Here is a 5,781-nt window from a genome sequence, read left to right on the forward strand (position 1 = left end):
TGCGTATGCAATGAAAAAATGTCCTCTGAATTGCTGTGTGAACTCGTCTCAAACTCTCGCAGCACCTGATGAAGATTAAGCTTAAAAGTGGAATTACTTCCATGCGTTTATTTTTTGCAATCTGTCTTTCAGAAGGAGCCTCCTTTGACATCGTGCCTTGTAACCAGCAAAAGCAAGACGTGCCTATGTTGAAAGCAAAGCTTTCCACGGTGCCCTCCTTTTTTGCAAGGGTGGCATCTTTATTTTCATTCATTTAGGTATTTCAGATTCAATAAATACCCCAGGGGGTGTGCGGGTTAAGTGTTGTAAAGTGACGTCAGCCGCAATCAGACTGCCTTGCAAGCGCTGACGGCACGTGCGTTTATCGTTTGATATCCTTTACTTGTTCTCCCTTTCCCCTTTCCCCCTCTCTGTTTCGTATATATACGCTCCGAGCCGGAAGCAATAAAGATTCATGTTGCAACCTTCGAACGGCGTACTGTCGTATACAGTAAGACACGCCACGTGTGTCGTAACGATGTACCAGCGGCGACGAGGCCAGAAAGAACCCTTGAGGTGAAAAATGATGTAAGCCAGGCAGTTAAGCAGGAAACAGCGGCCGCGGAAATACCGACCATGGCTCATCATCAACTACCGGAATACGATAACCAGTCCGACAACTGGAAGGCCTACATCACGAAGGTAGAAGCTTATTTTGAGGCAACTGACGTCAGCGACTCGGGAAAGAAGAGGGCGTTGCTGGTAGCAGCATAGAGTACGCGCACCGTGCAAGTGCTCTCAGGACAGGTTGCCCCGAGGAAGCCAAACTCGCTGACGTACGAGGAAGCAGTCAGTTTTGGATGCCTACTTCGACCCCATGTGTCATGAAATAACGGAGAGCTATCGGTTCTTCAATCGCTGCCATTTGGAAGGTGAGCCCATTCAACAGTTCATCGTTGAAGTTCGCCGGATTGCGGATGGCTGTAATTTCGGTGACATGCTAGACCGGATGCTTCGCGACAGAATCGTCTGTGGCGTGAGGTCAAGCGCTATTCAGAAGCAGCTATTAGCGAAAACAGATTTGACGTTGAAGGAGGCTGAAACAATTGCCATATCAGCAGAAGCAGCGGAAAACGATACAAAGATGTCTTCTGACATTGAACCCGTACTCAAGGTCAATGCACGACAAGCTGATTAACTGGTGTCAGTATGTGGGCATTGCGGAAGTAAACACAACAGAAACGCCTGTGGCTGGGCGAAATCGAGGTGTTACCGCTGTGGTGTATACGGCCATCTGGCGAAGATGTGCCAAAGCGACGTGCGGAAAGGACGCCCAAAGGCACGTTCACAATGCAGGCTAGGAGAAGCGTTTGCAGTAACAGCGGATGTTACTGAGGAAAATGGAAACGATGCGCACATTTGGACACTAACCGCACCCTTCAATGGTCGGCTACCACCACCTTTTCTTCGTACTTTCACATGGTGTGGCATTGACGTACCTATGCTTGTGGACACCGCCTCACCCGTCTGTGTTGTGTCCAAAAAGATTTTTGAAAAAAACCGTGAACATTGGCCGCAATTAGAACCCGCATTCATTAAACTGTCATGTTATCTTGGACAACTTCCAGTATTAGGGAAACTGAGTATGTCAGTGTCCTACAACGACAAGGAGGTCAAGAGTTCCTTGATGGTCCTGAACTGTTCAGGTTCGAGCCTTTGTGGACGGGAGTTGATTTCCAAGTTCAATGACGCAGGAACCTCGGTGTTGAACGTATCAGTGCAACAAAACTCTGGTCCAGGAAGCAGCCATACCCCCGCCATGCATGCCGTCCTGTCAGAGTTCAAAGACGTCTTCAGCCCCGAGCTGGGCCTAATTGACGGACACCCTGTTCATCTGAAGCTCAAGGAAGGCGCCATGGCGAAATTTTGTAAGGCCCGTTCCCTTCCATTTGCTTTACGCGACAAAGTTTCGAAAGAGATTGATAGGCTCGTAACGCTTGGAGTACTGTCACCAGTAACGCACGCCGAATGGGCTACTCCCATTGTGCCTGTAATGAAGAAGAACGGCGAGGTTAGAATCTGCGTTGATTTTAAGGTGACCTTGAATCCCGTCTGTGAACTGGAGCAGTACCCGTTGCCAGCTACTGATGACATCTTCGCATGCCTGAACGGTGGGGACTGCTTCAGCACGTTGGATTTAAGAGACGCGTATAACCAAGTCCCCCTCGATGAGAACTCAAGGAAGATGTGCGTAATCAATACACACCGTGGGTTGTTTTGCTACAACCGACTGCCGTTTGGCATAGCTTCCGCGCCTGCCATCTTCCAGCGGAAAATAGAAACAGTTCTGCAGGGCCTGACAGGTGTTCAGGCTTACCTTGACGATGTTTTGGAATCAGAAAAACTTGGTAGCACCGACAGATTACGACAAGTACTGCAGCGTTTTCGTGAGCATGGAGTGAAGCTCAGACTTGAGAAATGCAGCTTTCGCCAAGAGGCAGTGACGTATCTGGGTCATAAAATTGATCGTGAAGGTCTGCATCCGATAGAGAAGCATGTTCAAGCAATCGCGCAAGCCCCCAACCCACAAAATGTTCAGCAGTTGAGGTCGTTTCGGGGCATGATTACATTTTATTCGAAGTTCGTGCCCAACATGTCTTCCGTACTTGCAGCGCTGTACAAGTTATTGGAGAGCAGCACACGTTTGTTCTGGGGACATGCGCAAGAAGCAGCTTTTCGTGCAGCAAAAAAATGCCTTCGGGAAGCGGCTGTGCTGGCTCACTATGATCCCGAGAGACCCCTCAAGCTAGAGTGACGCTTCACGGGACGGAATAGGTGCCGTGCTTTTCCATACATTCGGAAAGGTAAACAAACCTGTCGGGTTCCGTTCTAGGACGCTAACAAGGGCTGAGAAAAATTATTCCCAGCTTGAGAGGGAAGCCCTTGCTCTTGTGTTTGGAATGTCCAAATTCCGTGATTATCTCGTAGGCCGAGAATTTGTATTGGTCACCGACCACCAGCCGCTCGTGGGCCTGCTGACGGCGGATCGACCAACTCCAGCATTGGCAGCAGCCAAAATACAGCGCTGGGCGCTGTACTTAGGCGGATTCCGCTATCAGCTTCAATACTCTCCTGGTAAACAACTCCTCAACGCTGACGCCCTTAGTAGACTTCCACAACGGACGTCTGAGCCGAAGCCACCAGAAGCGGACCCACCAGACTATCTGCTGGCCTTGAGTGTGTTCGATGAGGGAACTGTGTCAGTTGAGGAGCTAAGGCAGTTGACTGCGGGAGACCCTGCTCTGAGTCAAGTTATGCGATTCACCAAGAACGGTTGGCCGCCCTGCGCGAAAGGCTTGAACACGAGTGTCGCACCTTTTTTTGACAAGAAATTGGAGCTTTCTTTGGCCGACGGGTTGTTGTACTGGGGCCGGCGAGTAGTCGTTCCGATGGAGGCGCGACGTCGCATCTTATACCTTTTGCATGAGACGCACCAGGGATCGTCCGCTATGAAGGTGGTTGCTAGACCGTCATTATGGTGGCCAGGGTTAGATCGCGAAATAGAGGCAGTGACAGCGTCATGTCAGAGTTGTGTCCAAAACCTGCCCATGCCAGCTACAGCAACGCCAAAAGGCTGGCCCGCTACTGTTGAAAAATGGGCAAGGGTACATATCGATTTTGCGGGATCTATTGCAGGGAACATGATACTCGTGGTCGTGGACGCATACAGTAAGTGGATTGAAGCTGTGCCACTCCGACAAGCAAACGCTTTATGCACAATCAACTGCCTGCGCGGTATCTTCTGCAGATTTGGCATGCCACGAACCATCGTATCCGATAATGGAACGCAGTTTACCGCTGACGAGTTCGCTACTTTTGTCAAGAGGAACAACATAACGCATCTGCGCACAGCTGTATATCACCCTCAATCGAACGGCCTAGCAGAAAGGGCTCTCAGGACAATTAAGGACGGCCTGAAGAAGATTGGTGAGTGGCGTGGAAGATAATATAAACAAGCTCCTTTTCAATTACAGAAGGACACCTAACCGCTCTGGAAAATCGCCGTCAGAGCTGCTCTTCGGATATAAAATTCGATCCCGTTTAGATACATGTTTCCCTCCTGTACACGCAGGGCCAGCGAACGAAGCAGACGAGTGGCCACTGCCATTGCCTGAAGCTACCGTGTACGCCCGCAACTTCGGAAGGGGTGAGAAATGGACTCCAGGAATTGTAGAGTCTACAACAGGCTCTCGGATGGTGAGCATTCGAACACCAGCCGGATCAGTAAGACGACATGTTGACCAGGTGCGGGACCGGGAAGATGCGACGCCACCGTTTGGTAAAGACCAAGAAGCGGCAAAACGAGACTCGAGAACAGGTACTCCTAGCGACTACCCACTGTTGCCGAGAACGCCAGCCGAACAAGGGGGCATAACTGAACCTGAGCATGAACTTCAGCCGGAACTCGCAGGGAGCAACGCTGAACCCGTCAGATCACCCCAAGCCTTGCGGCGCTCTACACGTCAAAGAAAACCAGTACAGCGACTTCACTATTAAGGAAGAAGAGATGTTGTAAAGTGACGTCAGCCGCAATCAGACTGCCTTGCAAGCGCTGACGGCACGTGCGTTTATCGTTTGATATCCTTCCCTTGTTCTCCCTTTCCCCTTTCCCCCTCTCTGTTTCGTATATATACGCTCCGAGCCGGAAGCAATAAAGATTCATGTTGCAACCTTCGAACGGCGTACTGTCGTATACAGTAAGACACGCCACGTGTGTCGTAACGATGTAACATTAAGGCACGCTTTTTATTTTTTTTTCTACAGGGGCCAAGGCGTTGGTTTTTTAAACATCTAAAGCAAGGTGCACGACGCTTGGCTTGAATGTTTGTACCCACTAAAATATTGTTTGAAATCAGTGACTGTAATTTAACTGACTAATTTATTCTGGAACGCCCAGCTTTAAAATAGCGCTTCCATTGGAGTACTGCATTTTAAATGTGGTTCCTCGTGAAGTAAAGTGTACTTCTCTGGCCATCGCAAACGCAGCCTAATCGTATAGAATATTGTCCCAGAAATTTTCAGTAAAAACTACATAGAAGGAACAGACACTTGTCCCTCAACTGCACTATAAGGTCAGCTGCATAGAAGTATACAATACTTCTATAAATTGCTGAGTTAACTCCTTTGCGAGAGAAACATGTACTATCAAAACAAACACTTCTGTAGACAGCGGTAACACTTCACTCTTCCTAGCATTCCTTGTATGCCTCTTCAAACAGAGGTGTAGACAAGGTACCTCTTTTCTGGGGAGTAACGAACCACCCTTTCAGGAGTGCGCTACGAGGCGAGCCATTCACTCCTATCCTGGTGTTTTTTTGTTCAGCGTTCACCGGTGCCAGAACCTGCCTTCGCAGGGCAGCGGCAGCTCAACCATTGCTCCACTCCGCCTGGAAAAGTACGAGTACTCCCAGCGATTCATGAATGTAAAGCATATCATGACAAATTCCGCATACATCAGCATTAGCCCATTCGCGCTATCGCGTGCGATACTTCTCGTATTTAACACATTGAAGTCTGAGCATATGTGGCAACCAGGGTCTGTGTACCTCCATGTGCTGTCTTCGTCGCGATAGCCGGGCAACAAATTTGGTTCCTTGGTCGTGGGGAGGGACATACGGCACTCTGTGTTCTGAGTCTGTGTGGGGTGGGAGAACACTTCACGTCGCCTTTCGTGTCTTTTGACGGTGCCATGATGGCTTCGGTGCGCGGCTGGGGCAGTCCGGATCTCGTGCCCTGGTTGCT

General features: G+C 49.6%; 1 pseudogene; it reads left to right on the top strand.

The window, feature by feature from the left end:
* The first annotated feature begins 615 nt into the window (after positions 1-615).
* Positions 616-4,724, top strand: LOC144134645 (uncharacterized; annotated as a pseudogene).
* The last annotated feature ends 1,057 nt before the right edge of the window (positions 4,725-5,781 follow it).

The sequence above is a fragment of the Amblyomma americanum genome, chromosome 5 (assembly GCF_052857255.1).
Source record: "Amblyomma americanum isolate KBUSLIRL-KWMA chromosome 5, ASM5285725v1, whole genome shotgun sequence".
Classification (NCBI taxonomy): Eukaryota; Metazoa; Arthropoda; class Arachnida; order Ixodida; family Ixodidae; genus Amblyomma; species Amblyomma americanum.